This window comes from Elaeis guineensis, chromosome 10 (genome assembly GCF_000442705.2).
Source record: "Elaeis guineensis isolate ETL-2024a chromosome 10, EG11, whole genome shotgun sequence".
Taxonomy (NCBI): Eukaryota; Viridiplantae; Streptophyta; class Magnoliopsida; order Arecales; family Arecaceae; genus Elaeis; species Elaeis guineensis.
In genome coordinates, this window is record NC_026002.2 from 56,008,156 (window position 1) to 56,031,083 (window position 22,928).

General features: G+C 39.8%; 1 non-coding gene across 1 annotated transcript; it reads left to right on the forward strand.

Annotated features, from left to right (window-relative positions):
* The first annotated feature begins 9,576 nt into the window (after nucleotides 1-9,576).
* Nucleotides 9,577-9,683, forward strand: LOC140852278 (small nucleolar RNA R71). Its single transcript, XR_012135180.1, has one exon. It is a non-coding gene; the product is annotated as a small nucleolar RNA R71 (small nucleolar RNA).
* Nucleotides 9,684-22,928: the final 13,245 nt, after the last annotated feature.

The following is a 22,928-nucleotide window of genomic DNA, read 5'->3' on the forward strand; positions in this document are numbered from 1 at the left end:
CATAATAGATCCCACTATCGAAGCATATGCAATTCTACTCATACACTCTCTCTCTTGAGAAGTTGTCGAACAATAATTCTTCAAAAGAAAAAATTTTTGACCTATTGAAAGATAACCTTTCTAAGAATTCTCCATGTTGAACTGTTTCAGCACCGTATCAATATACGTGGACTGAGATAATCCAAGCAACCTCTTAGATCTGTCTCTATAGATCTTTATTCCAAAGATATAGGATGCTTCTCCCAAGTCCTTCACAGAAAACTGTGATGACAACCAAATCTTTATTCCCTATAATGCAGGGACGTCATTTTTTATTAAGAGAATGTCATCTACATACAAAATAAGAAATACTACCACAGAATTATTAACCCACTTGTATATGTAGGATTCTCCTCTATTCTTAATGAAGCCATACGTTCTGATCATTTTATCAAAATGCATGTTTCAACTTCAAAATATCTTCTTAAATTTATAAATGGATCTCTGAAGCTTGCACACCTTAGACTCATCTGTAGATATGAAACCTTCAGTTTATATCATATACATCTTTTCTTCCAGCTCTTCATTTAGGAAGGCTGTTTTCATATTTATTTTTCAGATTTCATAGTCCAGATGTGCTACTATCACAAGCATGATCTAAATAGACTTGAGCATTGCCACAGAAGAAAATATCTCATTATAGTCAATACTATAATACTGACGGTAATCCTAGACAACCAGATGGACTTTATAGGTCTCCATCTTTTTATCTGCACCTCTTTTTCTTTTGAAGATCCACTTACACCCAATGGATTTTACCTCTACAGGTGGGTCAACTAATGTCCATACATTATTCTCTTCAAAGACTCCATTTTGAATTTCATGGCTTCTAACCACTTATCAGAGTCAGACCTCTATATTGCATCCATGTAGTATTAAAAAATATTTCTCAAAGTCAATCGTCAGCCTGTTGATGATTGTACTATTTGATGTAATTGTATGAGTTAATTAATAAAATATTTATTTGATAATTTTTATCATAAGCTTGTACATCTTCTACATCGAACTTCTGTATTATGATGAAAGTCTTTGAGATTATTTTAAATCAATAAAAGAGAATTTATCATTTAGTCCTTAAATAAGTTCATGATCAAATGACATGCTATTACTAGAATGATAGACATATCAAGTTTAGGTCGTTGTGTGCCATATAGGTTGGTTGGCCTCTTAACCAAGGAGTGTAAAGACTCTGGTATGGCATGTAGGTGAAATGTAGGAGTACATTTCACTGAATATGACCAACTTCTGTGTACTCTATTGTCAAGAGTCATTCTGAAAGAATATGAGTATAAGTGTCCCTCTGATCTGAGATCACCACGGTGACTTGCAAGCAACTTACTGTGCTTCAGTGCTGGACTACCTGAATTCTAATTCATGATCGAAAGGTTTTTGAGGATAATCAAGTACTTGTGAAGTCGATACATGAGTCAAGATGGAATTGACCACTCCAAAAGATTGGAGAGAATTCTTTGTGTTTCAATTTAGTAGACCTTGGCCAGGGCAATCTTTATGAGGAGTCATAGGATTTATCAGGTTGAGACACATAAGGGTTGTATTGTTAAGAGTTGACAGTTTAAACTCTAAGTCATCCTTGTATCAAGGGTCAAAGGAATGAATTATATATTAACTATATCCAAATAAGTTTTTGAGTGTTGCTTTGTATACATTCGACCTATTCGGATGTCGGGTACCATTGCTAGATGGTTACACCAATTGGTACAGGAATCAGTTTTTATACTACCGACTTAGGTTCGAATCTATAGGGTCACACATATTAAAAGTTTCTCTCCAATCACATGGTTAATCTAAAGAGTCTAGTGGATGGAGACTCTGGTGAAGAGTCCCACTGGATGCGGACTCTGCTAAAGAGTCCCACTGGATGGGGACTCTAGAGAAGAGACCCACTAGACTTGGATTCTATCATTAATGAAGAATTAATTAGTGATTAGATCACTAATTAGCTCAATTTAATTGAGAATTAAATTCTGGATCAAGTTTGATTTAATTGGATTCAATCAAGTTAGATCTGATTGGGTTATGAGATGACCTAATCAATGAGAGAGAAATGATCCTGATTTGATTGGATCTATAATTTAATTAATTTATTAATTTGATTAAATTTAATTAAAATTATAAAATTCTAATTAAATTAAATTTATTATATTTTATTTAGATTTAATTGGATTAAATTTGAAAGAAATCTAATTGGTTAAATCTTAAAGCCCCAAATGAATAGGACTCTCTCCCTTGCGCCACCTAAATTGTCTCACATCTTTTCTCAACACATAAAATTAATTTGTACATGACAAAATTAGAAACTAATCTTTCTTTTATTACCAATTAAGGATAGGATTTGGTTGGTTTTGATTTGAATTCAAATTGATTTGAATTTTAACTTAAAATCTTATCCATATCCTTCCACACATCGACAGTTTTTGAAGGTGCCTATTGTGTATGAGTGATGTTCAAATCTTAAAATTTGTAAATAAAACCGCAAGCGCACGGTGTGCAGAGTAGCACGACCAGCGAGTACGGGTTGATCCCACAGAGACTTGGTTTTAAAAATGATTTTCAAATCTATGCTCAAGCGAGCTTTAACAAAAATCGAAAGTCGAAAGTTGTTTGCTAAAGACAATAAGACTAAGGATCTAGGGTTTTTGAATCCACTAGATCTAGATTAGGGAATTCTACCTAGAATTTTTCTTAATGATCCTAACGACTACTCCTCTTGTCTTTCCCAAGCATAGATTATGAAGGGACTAAGGCCCAACGATAACCCATCAAGATTCTTTACAGGGGAGTAATAACTAGGATCCCTTAGGGTTTTCTCCTCCTATGCACTGAATCAAGCATGAACTATGAAGGGACTCTGACCCAACTGTAGTTCATCAAAAATTCTTGGCAAAAGAGGAAGAAAAAGAAAGAACCCTATATAAAATCCCTACTCATGATCTAGCTTCATCGCAAACCCTAGAAGGGATGCTTAGCTAGACATGATCTAAATCTACTTGCAAAATTTAAATACAGAAAAATAAACTACCCTAATTTCATAAATTAAACTATCCTAATTGCATAAATTTAAACTGCATAATTTAAACTAACCTAATTGCATAAAATTAAATTGCATAAATTAAACTATCCTAATTGCAAGAAAAATAAATTGCATAATGTAAAGAGATGAAATTGCATAAAAATAAGATTTTATATATAAAAAAAATTTATTACAAAAACCTCAAAGCTCGAGGCTTGAAAAGAGAGCTAAAAACCCCATTATCTAGGGTTACAAGCTTGATCGGAAGGAAGAATACATAAAACAAGGGCCTTTGGGGGCTTTTTATAGGCATTTGGGGGTTATAAGGTTTTCAAAACTTTCGATGTGGGACTAAGAGGTTTTAGAGAGTTGTTAGGGGGGTTTATGGTGTGCCGATGGGTCCATGGTCCACGCGCCTGTTGCTGTGGACCAGGCGGCTAATCAGATCACCAAATCAGTTGATTTTTGATCAATTTTGATCTGATTTGACTCGGGTTTGACCCAATTGAGTCTTCTTTCTTCATTCTTCAATTCCTGGATCAATTTAACTCCGTTTTGCATAAAATTTACGTCGTTGGAATTCTCTTTCCTTGTTCTTTATATTGATGATCTCTTCTTCTGCAAAATATAATAACAAGTATCAATTTCTTAATAAAGTTAGATAATTTAGATATTAATTGATACTTTTTATGTCAATTTGTGACATAAATCACACCCCCCAACTTAATCATTGCTAGTCCCTTAGCAATGTACCAAAATAAGATCATAATTCAAAAAGATCCTTCCTTTGCAAATTAATTTAAGATCGAAATTCAAAAAGTTTTCTAGTATTACTAAGTAATGAGCTTCGAATTAGAATCGATAGTCGGTCTACTTAGAAGCTTTCTTAGAGTACACTTAAAGTTTTATAGCACTTGTGTGAGTGATAACTAACTTAGTATTTCAGTATTAACTTGTACAGGCCAATTGTATCATTTTTCATAACTTAGTTCGATTAATTTTCTATACACCCCAGATTAAACAAAGAATTAAGGTAGCTTTCACACTGTTTTTTTTTTTTTTTTTTTTTTTTTTTTTTTTTTTTGCTGAGCATCCTGGCCTTCCCACCACCGTTTGACACGAATCTCAACACTTGACTTAGGTGAAGAGACCCGGTTACTAGGCTTAGGGCAATCCACATTTACTCTGTGTTTTGCATTTTATTTCAGGCAGGTAGCTCTTTCCTTAAATTCAAATTTCTTCAATTGGGGTGTAGAGAAAATTATCTAATTTAAATAATACTCAAATCCTTAATTGACCTTACAATTAACACCTACTTTACCTTGTTAGTGTGCATGTGCAATTGGAAGTGCTAATAGTCTTTAAATGACCTAAGCCACCAAGAGTCTAACCAGCTAATCTTCTCCGTGACTCACTACATTAGCAAATACTTTCTAACTTACTCTTATTTCTTTTATAGATTAATTTATTTCATATATATATATATATATATTTATTTATTTATTTTTTTTACATAATATATTAAATGCAAGAAATAACTCATAGTGGAAGGAAAAGGAAATGATAACACCTGATTTTGTTCAAGCTCTCCCCCCAACTTGACCGACATTGTCCCCAATGGAGTTTATCTAATTTAATTATCCTAAGCAAACTGAAAACAAAGAAAGCATTAGAAATTAAATAAGCTGGGTTGCCTCCCAGAAGCGCTAAGTTTTATGTCTTCAGCCAGACCAAACCTCGAAGCAACTTAATCAGAATAAGTTGGTTCATAAAGAACCATGGCATCTTCAATAGTCTTGACAGGTAATTCCAAGAATGGTTTTAATCGTTGACCATTAACTTTAAAGATAACACCATTACTTGGGTTTTCAATCTCAACAGCTCCGTGTGAAAAGACTTCCTTTACTAAAAATGGTCCTGTCCATCTAGACCTAAGCTTTCCTGGAAACAGATGTAATCTAGAGTTATATAAGAGTACCTTTTGTCCGATATTGAAAGTTTTTCTCATAATTGATTGATCATGAAATGCTTTGGTTCGTTCCTTGTATATCTTTGCATTTTCATAGGCTTCATTTCTAAGTTCTTCTAATTCATTCAACTGAAGCTTTCTATGGTTTCCAGCGTCGTTCAAATTTGTATTTAGTTGTTTGATGGCCCACATGGCTTTGTGTTCTATCTCAATAGGCAAGTGACATGGTTTACCAAACACAATCCTATAAGGAGACATTCCTAGATTGGTCTTGAAAGCGGTTCGGTATGCCCAAAGTGCATCAATTAATTTCAAAGACCAATCCTTTCTATTGGCACTAACAGTTTTTTCCAGAATTTGTTTGATTTGTCGGTTTGACACTTCAACTTGTCCACTAGTTTGAGGATGATATGGTGTGGTCAATTTGTGGGTGACATTATACTTTTTCATCAATGTTGCAAAAGGTCGGTTACAAAAATGGGTTCCCCGATCACTAATGATTGCCCTAGGAATACCGAAACGGGAGAGAATATTTTCTTTAAGAAACTTAATGACCATTTTGCTATCGGGTGTTCTACATGCAATTGCTTCTACCCACTTTGAAACATAATCAACTGCTACTAGAATATATTTATTTCCAAAGGAATTTGGAAATGGTCCCATGAAATCGATTCCCCAAACATCAAAAACTTCAACTACCAAGATTGGGTTGAGTGGCATCATGTGTCGCTTGGTGATTCGACCCATTTTCTGACATTGAGCACAATTTTTACAATATTCATGAGCATCCTTAAACAAATTGGGCCAATAAAAACCACATTGGAGAACCTTAGCAGCAGTTTTCTTAGACGCGAAGTGACCCCCACATGCTTGATCATGACAAAAAGATAAAATATTCATGACTTCGTTATCTGGGATACACCTTCTAATAATTTGATCAGGACATTGTTTAAAAAGATAAGGATCATCCCAAATGAAATACTTCACTTGGGCAAAGAATTTATATTTATCCTGCTTAGTCCAATGAGAAGGTATCTTATCTATGGCTAAATAATTTACAATATCAGCAAACCAAGGTTCAGTAGACACAGACATGAGTTGCTCATCTGGGAAAGATTCATTGATGGGTGGTTCACTAGATGGTGCGACTGGAATTCGGGACAAATGATCTGCTACAACGTTCTCAGTGCCTTTCTTGTCCCTAATTTCTAGGTCAAATTCTTGAAGGAGCAAAATCCATCTGATTAAACGTGCCTTGGCATCCTTCTTTGCTAGGAGATGTCTAATGGCTGAGTGATCGGTGTAAACAATGGTGTGGGTCCCAACCAAATAAGATCTAAATTTCTCTAAAGCAAAGACAACGGCAAGAAACTCCTTCTCAGTTGTGGTGTAGTTAAGCTGCGCATCATTTAAGGTTTTACTTGCATAATATATCACTCTAGGCAGCTTATTTATTCGTTGACCTAAGATTGCACCCACAACATGATCGGACGCATCACACATTAATTCAAATGGTTCAGACCAGACAAGAGGATGAATGATTGGAGCTGATACAAGTGCATTTTTTAGAAATTCAAAGGATTCCAAGCACTCATGAGTAAATTCAAATTTGGTATCCTTTGCCAAAAGATTAGTCAGTGGACGTGCTACTTTGCTAAAGTTGGCAATAAACCTTCTATAGAATCCAGCATGACCTAAAAATGAACGTATTTCTTTCACAGATTTAGGTGGTGGAAGACTTGCAATTAGATCTATTTTGGCCTTGTCCACTTCAATCCCCTTTTTAGAAATGATATGGCCAAGAACTATTCCCTGTTTGACCATAAACTGACATTTTTCCCAGTTGAGAACTAGGTGCTTCTCCTTACATCGTTCTAGAACTAATTGCAGGTGATTCAGACACTCGGAGAAGGTTAGACCAAAAACAGAAAAGTCATCCATAAAAATTTCTAGAAATCGTTCTATCATATCTGAAAACATGCTGATCATGCATCTCTGAAAGGTTGCCGGTGCATTACATAGTCCAAAGGGCATTCGTCTATAGGCAAAAGTACCAAATGGACAGGTGAATGTAGTCTTTTCTTGATCTTCAGCGGCTATGGGGATCTGGTTGTAACCAGAGTATCCATCAAGAAAACAGTAAAACTCTTGTCCGGCTAGTCTTTCCAACATTTGATCAATAAATGGCAAAGGAAAGTGATCTTTCCTTGTCGCAGCATTCAACTTTCTATAGTCTATACAGACCCTCCATCCCGTTTGGGTCCTAGTTGGGATAAGTTCGTTTGCATCATTTTGGACCACTGTTACCCCAGATTTCTTGGGTACTACTTGAACTGGGCTTACCCAAGAGCTATCAGAAATAGGATAAATTATTCCACTATCTAGGAGTTTCAGAATCTCCTTTTTAACTACATCCTTCATAACTGGATTAAGCCTTCTTTGGGCTTCTCTTGTTGGTTTAGCCTCTTCCTCTAAGTATATTCTATGTTGAACTATAGAAGGGCTTATTCCTTTGATATCTGCTATGGTCCAACCTATTGCTTCCTGATTTGCTTTTAGAACTGACACTAACTCCTCCTCTTGCTTAGGATCTAGGTCTGATGCAATAATTACAGGCAAAGTTTCTTTGGGTCCTAGATATGCATACTTGAGATGTTCTGGGAGGGGTTTCAGTTCTAAAATGGGTGCTTCCTCTATCGATGGTTTAGGTGATGGTTTCACCATCTCAATGATTGGTTCAGTAGGAAGTGTTGATTCCTGATTAATCTGATTTTCTTTAAGTATTTCATTGACATCCTCAGACTCATGGATTAACCAGGGGTTAGACTCTAGGTCGACTTCATCATCACTAATGTCAATGGATTCATAAATACCATCTTGGACTACATTGACATCAGCATGAGAAGAGGATTCCTGTTCTAAGTTAAAAACATTAAGCTCAATGGTCATATTCCCAAAGGATAACTTCATTAGACCATTTCGACAATTGATTTCAGCATTGGCCGTAGCTAAGAATGGTCTTCCTAAAATGACAGGTATATGTCCTTTAGGATTCGCAACTGGCTCAGTCTCTAAAACAATAAAATCTACAGGAAAAATGAAATTTTCAACCTTTATCAGAACATCCTCGACCATTCCCTTAGGGATCCTGAGAGATCTATCGGCTAACTGTAATGTGATCCCAGTAGGTTGAAGTTTTTCTAATCCTAGTTGTTCATACACCGAATATGGAAGGATATTCGCACTAGCTCCTAGATCTAGCAAGGCCTTTTTTATATTGGTTTCTCCAATAACATAAGAAATTGTTGGAGCTCCAGGGTCCTTATATTTAATTGGCACATGGCTAGATAGGTATGAACTGACACTTGCAGCCAAAAATGCTTTCTTTGGTACATTAGTGGTCCTTTTCCTAGTGCAAAGATCTTTTAAAAATTTGGCATAAGTTGGAACCTGATGGATTATATCTAAAAGAGGAATATTAACTTGGACTTGTTTAAATACCTCTAAAATTTTGTCTAAATGTTCAGATTTATTGGATTTCAGTCTGTTTGGAAAAGGAGCTCTAGGACTTTTAAGTACTGGACTAGGTGAATTTTCAGTTTCTGGTGCTTGAGGTTGAAAGGTAGTAGTTTTAGAAGGTGACTCGGCAGATGAGTCATCTATATCATCAAGTGCAACTACCTTATTGTCTATTTGCTTTCCTGATCTTAAGGTATGAATGGCATTTATACCATTAACTTGGTTTCCTTGTTGGGGTCGTGGACCATTTTGGTTCCTAGGATTTGGCTCAGGTTGGCTAGGTAACCTACCATGTTCTCGTTCACTAATGGTCGAAGCCAGCTGACTTACTTGCATTTCCAGATGGGCTATAGCTTGGGTGTTATTATTTATGAGTTGACCCGTAGTTTGCATAAAGCTGGTATGTGTTTTCATCATGGCTTCTAGGCTTTTCTCTAAAGAGGTAATTTTTTTGTCATTATCATGGAAGCCTGGCGGGTTGTTCATTACTGGGTTGGACCTTAGATTTTGCTGATTGAAATTTGGATTACCTACATTAGGATTCTGGGACCATGAGAAATTCGGGTGATTCCTCCAACCTGGGTTATATGTGGGTGCATAAGGATTGTTCAATGGTCCTTGATAGGTGGCATTCACCTGTGCACACTCATTCGAGTAGGAACATTCTTCTAAGACATGGTCTGGTGCATTGCACCCTTTACACATGGGTGCAGATATTTGATTTACATTGGCTGGTCTCTGTAATTCTAAGGCTTCCAATCTACGTGTTAAGGTTGCAATCTTGGCCTCTGATGCTAGGGTTGGTTGAATTTGATGCATTCCTCCTCTTGAAGGTGTAGCTTTATCAGGTTCCCTAGTTGTTTCCCACTGTAAATTTTTCTCGGCTAGGTCTTCTAAGAATTGCCAAGCTTCAGTAGTTTCTTTGTCCATAAATTGGCCTTGGCACATGGACTCTAGCATGGTTCTTGAGTTTGAATCTAACCCCTCATAGATGATCTGGCATAGTCTCCAAGTTTCTATTCCATGGTGTGGGCATTGGGTTAAAAGATTCTTGAAACGATCAAAGTACTTCCAAAATGATTCACCAGCTAGTTGGTAAAATTGATTTATTTCATTCCTAATCCTAGCTGTTTTATGATGGGGAAAATACTTTTTTAAAAATATTCTCACAAAGCCCTCCCAGGTAGTGACAGAATAGTTTGGCAGACTATAAAGCCACTTCTTAGCATTGTCCTTAAGGGCAAAGTTGATTAATCTAAGTTTGACCTCATCCTCTGTTAATTGCAGTTTCATGGTTGCACATACCTCCTCAAATTCTCTAATAAATATATAAGCATCCTCTAATCCTGTGAATTTTGGAAGCATATTTATGATTTGAGGTTTGATTTCAAAATTGTTAGCTGTGGGTTGTGGCAACCTGATACAAGATGGTTGGATGGAGCCAACTGGATAACACAAATCCTTAAGGGTCATGGGTTGGATTGGTTCAGCCATTGGAACAACAGGAATTGACTCAATTCTAACTAGACGACCCGACACTCTTCTCCACACACGAGGTGTATGGTTCTCGATGTTTATACAATTTTTTTTTTTTTTAATAAAATTTTTATGTATAAGGAAAAGAAAGAAAAGAGAAAAAGTTCTAAAGAGAAGATCCTAAGGAGTCCTAAATCTAAAGAAAAGTAACCAAATTAATTTAAATTTTAAATTTTTTTTTTTTTTCAAACAAGTGAATCAATAAATTAAACTCAATCTATCCTAGGGTTAACCTAAATCTAGACAGCTCCTAACTGTTTCAAGATGACCCTTCAAACCTTCCAAGTGGAGATTGATCAACTAGTTAGCCAGGTAAGTATAAGAGGTGGGAGGTTCACTCATCGTTGCCTTTCTAGACACCAAACGAGTTGGCCAGGCCAGCAACTGAACCAATTTAACAAACCACCCTCAGGGACTTGCCTAGACACCAACTAATCAAACAACTCAAACTTGGTAGAACTCTTAGGGTTCCTTGTCCTATTGAGCTCGAATTCCTTAAGGTTGACGTCTAATTGATTTTAAGATTAAAAGTCTAGGTAATGCAATATGATGGAGATGGTTTTTGGGCTAAGGAAGGGTAATGAAATCCCCACCTTATCTTGTTAATGGGTTGATGCCCTTAGATTAATTATGAAAATGCAAATACAAATAAACAAGATGACCAAGAATGTAAAAGATTTTAATTTAGAATTTTTTTTTTAATTTTGATATTTTACTTCACGATTATGAAATGTCTTTTGTTTTGTTTTATATATATTTTTTTTTGTGATTAAGTAAATTCAAATGATTAGGTCTAAAAGCAAAAGTAATTAACTAAAAATAATAAAAGAGAAATTAGAAGTGTACCTGAGTTTTCCAGCAATCACCAACTAAATATAGAAACCTAAAGAAAAAAAAAAGAGTTATAACGCACGAAGAACAAATATTTGAAAATAATTTAAAACGCCAAATCCCCGGCAACGGCGCCAAAAACTTGATGTTCAAATCTTAAAATTTGTAAATAAAACCGCAAGCGCACGGTGTGCAGAGTAGCACGACCAGCGAGTACGGGTCGATCCCACAGAGACTTGGTTTTAAAAATGATTTTCAAATCTATGCTCAAGCGAGCTTTAACAAAAATCGAAAGTCGAAAGTTGTTTGCTAAAGACAATAAGACTAAAGATCTAGGGTTTTTGAATCCACTAGATCTAGATTAGGGAATTCTACCTAGAATTTTTCTTAATGATCCTAACGACTACTCCTCTTGTCTTTCCCAAGCATAGATTATGAAGGGACTAAGGCCCAACGATAACCCATCAAGATTCTTTACAGGGGAGTAATAACTAGGATCCCTTAGGGTTTTCTCCTCCTATGCACTGAATCAAGCATGAACTATGAAGGGACTCTGACCCAACTTAGTTCATCAAAAATTCTTGGCAAAAGAGGAAGAAAAAGAAACCCTAAGAAAAAGAAAGAACCCTATGTAAAATCCCTACTCATGATCTAGCTTCATCGCAAACCCTAGAAGGGATGCTTAGCTAGACATGATCTAAATCTACTTGCAAAATTTAAATACAGAAAAATAAACTACCCTAATTTCATAAATTAAACTATCCTAATTGCATAAATTTAAACTGCATAATTTAAACTAACCTAATTGCATAAAATTAAATTGCATAAATTAAACTATCCTAATTGCAAGAAAAATAAATTGCATAATGTAAAGAGATGAAATTGCATAAAAATAAGATTTTATATATAAAAAAAAATTATTACAAAAACCTCAAAGCTCGAGGCTTGAAAAGAGAGCTAAAAACCCCATTATCTAGGGTTACAAGCTTGATCGGAAGGAAGAATACATAAAACAAGGGCCTTTGGGGGCTTTTTATAGGCATTTGGGGGTTATAAGGTTTTCAAAACTTTCGATGTGGGACTAAGAGGTTTTAGAGAGTTGTTAGGGGGGTTTATGGTGTGCCGATGGGTCCATGGTCCACGCGCCTGTTGCTGTGGACCAGGCGGCTAATCAGATCACCAAATCAGTTGATTTTTGATCAATTTTGATCTGATTTGACTCGGATTTGACCCAATTGAGTCTTCTTTCTTCATTCTTCAATTCCTGGATCAATTTAACTCCGTTTTGCATAAAATTTGCGTCGTTGGAATCCTCTTTCCTTGTTCTTTCTATTGATGATCTCTTCTTCTGCAAAATATAATAACAAGTATCAATTTCTTAATAAAGTTAGATAATTTAGATATTAATTGATACTTTTTATGTCAATTTGTGACATAAATCAATGAGAAAAAGAAGTCTTCCCAATTGATTTGTATACCCAATGTTTTTTGATAAATCCCTCTTTAAGTTATATAAGGGTGTGAAAAAGTTGGAGTTAAATTAAAATTTAGAATAGTTTGTGTTGGGTATAAAACACCCCCGGTCGAAGTTTGTAAAGGACCGGCCCTTCCAGGACTTTTTCGGCTTCCGATCTTGTGTGGCATCTCTCTGAACCCCCTCGACCATCCGAGCTTCCAGACTTCTCCGACAAGGAGCCTCTCCATCCATCTACCAGGCCGCTCCATAGGCTCTCTAGGCCTCACTGTTAGCCAACCTTCTACAGAGATCAACTATTCTCCGAACTTCTTCCAGACTTCGTCAATATCCGAGCTTCTCCAACGGCGAGATTTCTATAGTAATCAGACTCCGTCCAAGTTTTTACGGTGGTCGACTGCCTTCAGGATTCCAACCGAGCTCTGACGAGAGCCAAACTTCTACTACGAGCGGTCTACTCCAAACTCCTACAGCGGGCAGTCTACCCCAGATCCTACTATAAGCAAATTCCATTCGAGCCTCTACTGTAAACATATTTCTTCTGAACTTCTATTACAGGTAGACTTCAGCCGAGCTTCTTCATAGCCAGATCCCAGACGAGCTTCTACAATGGGGCAGGACCCACTGGCCAGGTCGCTACTCCGAGCTCCCACAACAACCGATCTTCGATCGAGCTTCTACAATAAGCAGTCTCCCTTCAGCCTTCTACAAGAATCAAACTCCGTCCGAACTTCCATAGCGGACGGATATCGGATGAGCTCCTACGATGGACGAACTCCGATAGCTGGATTTCTACAATGACCGATCACCTCCGATGTCTGTCGAACCTCCTCAATGCCATCCGAGGTCCACCACTGGCCGACCCTCCGCCAGATTCCTCATGAAATCGGACTTCTCTGATGGATAATCTTCAGATGAGCTTCCACATCAGGCAAATCCCAGACGGCCTTCCCTAGCAACCGGACTTCACCAACAGAAAGTCTCCATCCGAGCTTCTACAGCAGATGACTCCTGCCTGCAATATCAGCGCCAAAGGCATCTGACAATAGTAGACTCGTCAGCAGCCTCGAAAATATCCAAGCCTCTCTTAGATCGACAGGATAGAGAGCCATTCCACTCCATTGGATATCCCAGTCGAGCTCCAGCCGACAGATCCGAACTCTCTAGCAAGTCACGACAGTGGCCACTACCTTGCTCCACTCTCTGTAATGGATTCCATGTGGCTCCACCATTCTCTGACAAGTCGCGACAACGGACACCACTCCACTCTCCGTAACAAACTCCACGTGGCCCTGAACGACCCCTGACGCCACTACTCTCCGTAACAAACTTTGGGTGGCTCTGAACAGCCCACTACCAGGTGGTTACAGATGTCGCTGTCAATCAGTTACGTACTCCATCTATAAAAAGGGACCCCCAGATACGTTCTTCTCTAAGCTCAAAACTCTATCTCAAAACTCTACTAAAATTTCCACTCGAGCACTCCATTTCTGTTGAAGCAGAGTACTGACTTGAGCATCGGAGGGTCTTGCCGGAGCACCCCCAACTTCGGTTTAGACTTTCCTTGTAGGTCCCGATGGTGGCTGCGGTCATCTCGACTCCAGCAACTCCAGCTTTGGCAGAATTCTACACCAACAGAATTGGTGCTAGAGGAAGGGGCCTGTGTCTTCATAGTACCCTTGTTCTTAAAGGAGTGCTCAATGGGACTACCTCCAGTCATCTTCTCCGATGTCCTCCTCTCCTTCCCCTACTAGATCTCCACCTGATGCCTCCCCGAAAGGCATCCACCAGGCAATCTACGATCTCCGTGGCCAGATCTCAGGCTCCGGCCTCACCTCTAGTTTTCTAGGCTTCTCCTCCTCCTTCGGCAACGACGGTCAGTATGGAGCAGTTCGACCTACTGGTTCAGCAGATTAGAGATCTCACCGAAGTAGTGCAGGCCATGCAGCAGCAGTAGCAATAGCCGTAGGCATCAGTGCGGTTGGAAAGAGCATCGTCAGAGTTCCAAGATCCAGTAGTAGGATGGGCCACTTGGGTCAATCATCCTGTCTTCTCCGAAAAGGAGAATCTGAGGGTGGAGAGCCCTCAGTCTGATCATGATTCCACTCCCGGAGGATCCCTTCCTCCACTCTACCAGAAGACCCTCGAGACTCGCAATCGAGAGGACCTCCTGGATCGAAGGCTCCAGGAGATGAACCGGCAGATCGAAGAGCTCTGCCACGCTCCCCCTATTTATGGTGAGGACATCTGTACTGACCCTCCTTTCTCTCAAATGATCATGCAGGAACCGATCCTGCCAAACTTCAAGCTCCTCCAATTCGAAAGCTACGACGGGACCTCGGATCTGGTTGACCACCTTGAGGCCTTTCGGACAATGATGCTGCTCCATGGTGCGCTAGACGCCATCCTGTGCCGAACTTTTCCATCTACCTTGAAGGGAGCAGCAAGGAACTGGTACTCAGTGCTGAAGCCGGATAATATCTTCTCCTTTGATCAAATAAGCCACCAGTTTGCAGCTCATTTTGTTAGCAGCCGGCATCCCCGGAGAGGTTCGGAGTCCCTTATCAACATCAAGCAGAAGGAGGGGGAATCCATCTGAGCCTATGTCAACTGCTTCAACGTCGCCGCGCTGGAGGTCCGAAACTTGGACCAATCGATCGCGATGGCCGCCCTAAAGGGCGGTCTTCAAAAGAACAATCTTTTATTTTCTCTGGAAAAGAAATATCCCAGGGACTTTGCTGATTTACTGGCTCAGGCTAAAGGATATGCCCAAGCAGAAGAAGCCTTCAAGATGAAGGACAAGGAGGCCACGAAGTAGCGACAGGCAGGGGACTCTAGCAAGCCCGCAGTTGAAAAAGGGCCGAGTGAAGCTCGGTCACATTCTTGAACTCCCTCCGGACACAAGCGTGTCCAGACTCCTCCCCGGGCCGAGAAAAATCTTGTCCTAACATGAACGAAATCGAAGGCCCAGTTACTTAGAGACCGGATGGGGGGAGAGGCCCTCGCAACGGCCCTTATATGCCCCCACAGCCTTGTTAGGAACAAGAGGAGAACCTCTTCCTAACATGAGCAAAGTCGAAGGTCCGATTACTTAAAGACCGGATGGGGAGAGAGGCCCTCGCAACGGCCCTTATGTGCCCCCACAGCCTTGTTAGGAACAGGAGGAGAACCTCATCCTAACATGAGCAAAGTCAAAGGCCCGGTTACTTAAAGACCAGATGGGAGGAGGGCCCTCGCAACAGCCCTTATGTGCCCCCACAACCTTATTAGGAATAGGAGGAGAACCTCATCCTAATATGAGCAAAGTCAAAGGCCCGATTACTTAAAGACCGGATGGGGGGAGAGGCCCTCGCAATGGCTCTTATGTACCCCCACAGCCTTGTTAGGAACAGGAGGAGAACCTCGTCCTAACACGAGCAAAATCGAAGACCCGATTACTTAAAGATTGGATGGAGGGAGAGGCCCTTGCAACGGCCCTTATGTGCCCCCACAGTTATGTTAGGAACAGGAGGAAAACCTCATCCTAACATGAGCAAAGTCGAAGGCCCAGTTACTTAAAGATCGGATGGGGAGAGAGTGTTGGGAAATATGTCCCAAAAAGCCAATCGTCAAGCTGTTGACGGTTGAGCAACCAAGTATTGTAATTGATTTGTTAATAAATAAAATATATTTAGCATCTTCATCATAAGCTTTCATCTTCTAATGAACTCCGTTGTTGTGATGAAGTCCTTAAAACTATTTAAGTTCGATAAAGAGAGGATTTATCGATTAGTCCTTAAAACTGTTCACGACCAAATGATAGGCTGTTAATAAGGACGACAGCTTCTATCGAGCATAGGTCGCTGTAGGCCATATGGGTTGGTTGTCCTCTTAACCAAGGAGTGTGGAGACACTGGTATGGCATACAGGTGAGATGTAAGGGTACATCATCATTGAACGTGACCAACTCCAGAGTATTTTGCTGTCAAGAATGTCTCTGATGGGATATAGGTATAAGTGTCCCTTAGACTTGAGATCGCCTCAATGACTTGCAAGCAACTCACTGTGTTTTGGTACTGGACTAACTGAATTTCTAATTTAGGGACGGAAGGCTTCTGGGCACAATCAAGTACTTGCGAAGTCAGAGTGTGATCGAGATGGGATTGACCACTCCAAGAGTTGGAGAAGAATGAGTCACTGTATTTCAATTTAGCAAAATCTTGGCCAGGGTAATCCATCAGATGGATTTGATATTTTGAAATACAATGTGGACAACCTGATCAGAGTTGACAGTTGAACTCTGGGGTGTCCTATGATCATTTTGGTCAAGGGGATGAATTATATGAAAACTATATCTGCATGGGTTCTAAGGATGTTGTTCTACACATTCGACCTATCCGATCGTCGGATACCATTGCTAGATGGTCACTTCGATTGATACAGAAATTTGTTCCTGTGCTACCGGCTTAGGTTCGGACCTATGAGGTCACACACATTAGAGTTCATGATCCAATCGGATGGTTGATCAATGATTAAGAATCATTCTAGGGTTAAATGATCAATACGATTGATATTTAACCCAGAGCAAGTGTTGCAGGAGGATCGATTAGCAATTCGATTGCTAATTGGCTTAATTTGATTAAGCCAATGGGCTAAGATTAAGTCTAATTAAATATGATTTAATTAGATTTAGTTTGGGCTTGATTGGATCAAGTGTAATTGGTTTATTGGATAAGCCAAGTGCAAGAAAAAACTAGTCCTAGTTCAACTAGGACTTGGATCAATCTAATTTCTAATTTGATTAGAAAATTAAATCAGATTTAAATCTAATTTAATCTGATTAAATTAGGTTTTTAATTGGGTTAAGACCTATTTTAATTAGGTTGATCTAATTTTGGTTTGATTTGGTTTGAGAAACCAAATTAAAATAAGTCATGAGATAGAATCCTAGTAAGACTAGGATTCCACCTTGCGCCACATAAGCCTTCCCCACGCCCTCTCTCTTATTCAACACCAATCTCCACTTATTTTGTGCGACAAAAGCCCTCTCCCAGGTCTCTCCCACGTTCATAAAAGGTTTCCTCTCTTCTTTCTTACATGGAAGGTGGTTTGGATCAAATCAAAAAGGAATAAGTTTGGATTTCGAATTCTATGAGATAGAGTTTTAGAAATCCAAAATTCTTTCAATTTTGCACCGAATTGATCCAAATTTCTTTTGGAATTTTCGTGGCTTTTAGGATATACATTTTGCACCCTTTTTTGGTAATCCATGCATGAAAATATGGAGGAGGTGCTCAAGAGTTGGGCGCCCCTTAACTTGCCATGTTTGGATAAGCCTTGACTAGGTATTTGACCTAGACAAGGACTCTATCATATCTCTCTGTATAAAATGAGTTTCTTCATGAAATTTTAGGAGAAGATAGATATTTGAGATAACTTTGTTCTTTCCAAAAATTAGAGAGAAAGACCTTTGAGTTGTGGAGATATAAAAGACACAAGTTAGGGTGTCTAGAGAGAAAAACGTGAAGAAGAAGAGGGTCTTCTTCTAGGGTTTTTTGTTTTCATATCTTTCCTCCCTCCATCTTGAGTTTCCTGAGAGCGTCTCAGATCTAAAACTCCTCCTTTTACTTTCCATCTTTGGAAGAGTCCAAATCAAGAAGAAGGAGGCACTTGATCAACCATCAAAGAAGGATCAGCGCAGTACTAGCATACTGTGCTGATTTCCTGAAGCAGGACTTTTGATCGAGATTCGTGGGCTCGTGTGGACGACTCCTAGAGGCCGGACGCATGTGCGGCTTGCAACATCATCCTTAAGCTTGGATCAGCGAGGTTAGAGCATCTAACTTGCAAGGTAATAGATCTGATCTATTGTTTAATACATACATTAGATGTGGTATAGAAACATGTTGATATGATCAACATGTAGTTCATGCTATATTTATATATTTTAATTTTTGATTTAATGCTATGTAATAATCATGTAATAAGATATTAGATCGAAGGATTCTTTGATTTTAAAAAATAAATTTTGATTTATTTTAGTCTTCCGCTATATGATCTTGAAAAATTTTCAAGATCTAACCCTGAAATCCTAGATCTGGTTCCTTCAGAGAGGCCCTTGCAACGACCCTTATGTACCCCCATAGCTTTGTTAGGAACAGGAGGAGAACCTCATCCTAACATGAGCAAAGTCGAAGGCCTGGTTATTTAAAGACCAGATTGAGAAAGAGGCCCTCACAGCGGCCCTTACGTGCCCCCATAGCCATATTAGGAACAGAAGGAGAACCTCATCCTAACATGAGCTGAAACTGACCGTCGGAAATGAGAGGAGAACCTCATCCTGACGCAAACAAAGACTCGATCGATCAAGACCAGACAAGGAGGAAAGCCTCCTCAACGGCTCTTCTACACTCTCACGATCTCGTCAAGAGTAGAGGGAAGACCCTCACTCAAACACAAAAGAAGAGGGGAGATGAAAAGAGAAAGCGACGAACTATCCAAGCGATAAGTGAAAAACAAACTATATCGAAGACCCGAGGGATCTCGTCTCAACGAGGAAGGATACTCCTATCAAAAAACCCTCAGCCACTAAAAAGAAACTCGGCACAGGCTGAGGAGAAATCAACTTCCTCAAAGTAACAAGAAGTTTAGATCCCCAAGCTCGAGCACTAGGAGGAAGCGTCAAACTCAAATAGCCTCGAAGAGACCTACGGTCATGAACAGTTGACACGGCGATGACCGAAAACCTTCAAACAACGTCGGCATCGAACAAGATAAAAGATAAAAGAAGTTCGGTAAACAACAACTCAAAGCAAGAATAGACGAGAAATCACAAACAATGCCGACACCAAGCAAGACTGAAGACAAAAGAAGTTCGGCAAACAACAATTTAATACATGAATAGACAAGGTAATGAAAAACTTTCTTTTCATTTCATTAGTGAAGTGTACATTACAAAGCCTTGAAGGCCAAAGAGAGAAAAAACAAGAAAGGAAAGGAATACAAGGCGAAAGAGCTTCAAGGAAGCTCGGTACCATCAGACTTCGAACTCTCGATTTCAGCCACCATCGAGGATTGCTTTAAGTACCTGACTTCTTCTTCTAACCCCCTTTTGGATTAACAATTACTCCAGCATTATCTTCAAAGTACATGTAGACGCCATCCTTTTTGTGCCATGGCTTCCGCTGCCTCATGATGACGGCGGGCATGACCATCTTCTTGAGATCGGGTTTTCCCTTCTTTCTGACTTCTCCTTCCAGTCCCCCTTTGGCTTCCCCCCTCTGCAGGATCGGGAAGTACTCGCGCTCAAGGATGTGTCACAAACGCGGGCTCTGGGCGATCAAGGCGAAATGCAGCCGGATTTGTCTCTTCTACCCTTGCCTTCTTCGCCAACCCAGAAGCTGCAGCGCCTTCCCTCTTGTGGGCTTTGAAACTCTTGGCTGACATCCAAACCGCATCCGTATCCATATCGACAATGAAGAAGGGACCGAAGGAACTCCTATACAAAGTGAGATCCTCGGAGGGGGGAGGCGGGTTTAAATAGGCGACGGGGTCTGGCATAATAATGACTGTAGGACTCCTCTGACCATTCTATAACCGCCGCGTGGCCCACTCACTATGGCAAGTAGCTGGAGGTGGCTGACAGTTGGTAAAACCATTATTACTCTGTACCTGGGGTAGCGCTCCAGTGAAAATTCTAAAAAGAAAAAATCTTTTTCGAAGGGGCTCCAGAACCAGCATGCCGAACGTCAAAATATTTGACAACTACCGAGTGCAGAAATCGAGAGGGGCAACTTCGGCCATGAGAATTTCTCTGTACTTCCTTCATTCAGAACCCGAACTCAGAAGTAGGAGGACTGGTGTTGGGTATAAAATACCCCCCGACCGAAGTTTGTAAAGGATCAGCCCCTCCAGGACTTTTTCGGCTTCCGACCTTATGTGGCGTCTCTCTGAACCCCCTCGACCGTCCGAGCTTCCGGACTTCTCAACAAGGAGCCTCTCCATCCATCTATCGGGCCGCTCCACAGGCTCTCTAGGCCTTACTATTAGCCGACCTTCTACAGTGATCAACTATTCTTCGAACTTCATCAATATTCGAGCTTCTCCAATGGTGAGATTTCTACAGTAATCAGACTCCATCCAAATTTCTACGATGGTCAACTGCCTTCAGGATTCCAATCGAGCTCCGATGAGAGCCGAACTTCTACTACGAGTGGTCTACTCCGAACTCCTACAGCGGGCGGTCTACCCCGAATCTCTACTGTAAGCAAATTCTATTTGAGCCTCTACTGTAAACACATTTCTTCCGAACTTCTATTATAGGTAGACTTCAGCCGAGCTTCTTCGTAGCTGGATCCCAGACGAGCTTTTACAATGGGGCAGGACCCACCGGCCAGGTCGCTACTCTGAGCTCCCACGACAATCGATCTTCGATCGAGCTTCTACAATAAGCAGTCTCCCTTCAGCCTTCTACAAGAATCAAACTCCGTCTGAACTTCCATAGCGGATGGATATCGGATGAGCTCATACGACGGACGAACTTCGACAATTAGATTTCTACAACGATCGATCACCTCCAATGTCTGTCGAACCTCCCCAACGCCATCCGAGGTCCACCGTCGACCGACCCTCCACCAGATTCCTCATAAAATCAGACTTCTCTGATGGATAATCTTCAGACGAGCTTCCACATCAGGCAAATGCCAGACGGCCTTCCCTAGCAACCGGACTTCACCAACAGAAAGTCTCCATCCGAGCTTCTACAGCAGATGACTCCCGCCTGCAACATCAGCGCCAAAGGCATCCGACAATAGTAGACTCGTCAGCACCCTCAGAAACATCCGAGCCTCTCTTAGATCGACAGGATAGAGAGCCATTCTGCTCCATCGGATATCCCAACCGAGCTCCAGCTGACAGATCCGAACTCTCTGGCAAGTCACAACAGTGGCCACTACCCTGCTCCACTCTCTACAATGGATTTCATGTGGCTCCACCATTTTCTGGCAAGTTGCGACAATGGACACCACTCCACTCTTCGTAACAAACTCCACGTGGCCCTGAACGACCCCTAACGCCACTACTCTCCATAACAAACTTCGAGCGGCTCTGAACAGCCCACTACCAGGCGGTTACAGACGTCACTGTCAATCAGTTATGCACTCCATCTATAAAAAGGGATCCCCAGATACGTTCTTCTCTAAGCTCAAAACTCTATCTTAAAACTCTGCTAAAATTCCCACTCGAGCACTCCATTTCTGTTGAAGCAGAGTACTGACTTGAGCATCAGAGGGTCTTGTCGGAGCACCCTTAACTCCGGTTTAGACTTTCCTTGTAGGTCCCAATGGCGGCTGTGGTCATCTCGACTCCAACAACTCCAACTTCGATGGAATTCTGCACCAATAATTTGAATTGCAACAAACTCTAGCCCTTATTCTGTCTTATCTGGTTTGTGCGACAATCATAAAAAGATCATAATTTTGTGTGCCAAAAGAAGAGAGCTTTTTATCATGAGATATCAAAGAGAAATTAGGGCAAAAATCTTTCTTTGAGACATGAGCTTTGGGTGGGTTTCATTCTTTTTTAGCATGAATAAAAGAGGAGACCATTCTCCTCTCGGATGAGAGACCTAGAACTATTCTAGATTTTGTTGGTAAGAAAAAAATCAAAGAGAAGAGAGTTTTCATCTAATTTTTTTCTACCATCTAGCATCCTCCTCTGATCCATCTTTGACATCAGAAAGGTCCGAGACAATCGAAGAAGGAGATCAAGTCAGATTGCTATCAGAAGCCGACTGTGCGAGCTAGCACTCCTGTGGAGGGCAGATCGGTTCGAGGGACTTCGTGTGGACCATCTGTAGAGGCTGGACGCTTGTGCGACTGTGAGCGACCAAAGAAGACTTTTAGATCTATATTTTTTATTATAGAGTTCGACTACCCACATTAAGATATTGGATTTGGAATTTTAGAAGTGGTAGATTAGATCTATTACTAAATACTATTTTTGGTTCACATGCTTGTCATTTTAGATTCAGATTTTTATGCATATAAATTCATGTCATCGATCTATTTGTAGAAGTTTTAAGATCAGATCTTATGTATGTACTTATAGATTAAATAGTTTAATCTAATATTCTTTCGCTAAAAATTTTTTGAAATGCATGCATGAAACCCCTGCGCATCTCAACAGTGGTAGAGCCATAATTCGATATGACATGATATTATATACATTTAGATCTATAATTTAATTTAGATTAGATTTGATATATAATATTTAGATCTAAAATTAGTTATAGATCTAATTGCACAAACTGATATAAGGTTATCCTACTGTAAGGTTTATCCCTTATAGTGCAAAGGTTGTCCTAGTTTGTACTGATCTTTATAAAATTTGATTTTAATTTGAAGTATGTAAAATTTATTTATGATGATTATTATCTAATTTTAGTATGATTAAAATATAATAATTAGATCTAAAATAATTTAGATTAGATCTAAATTATTTAGATCAGATGATCTAAGTAGCAAAATAATCAGATCGGATTTGTCACCAAG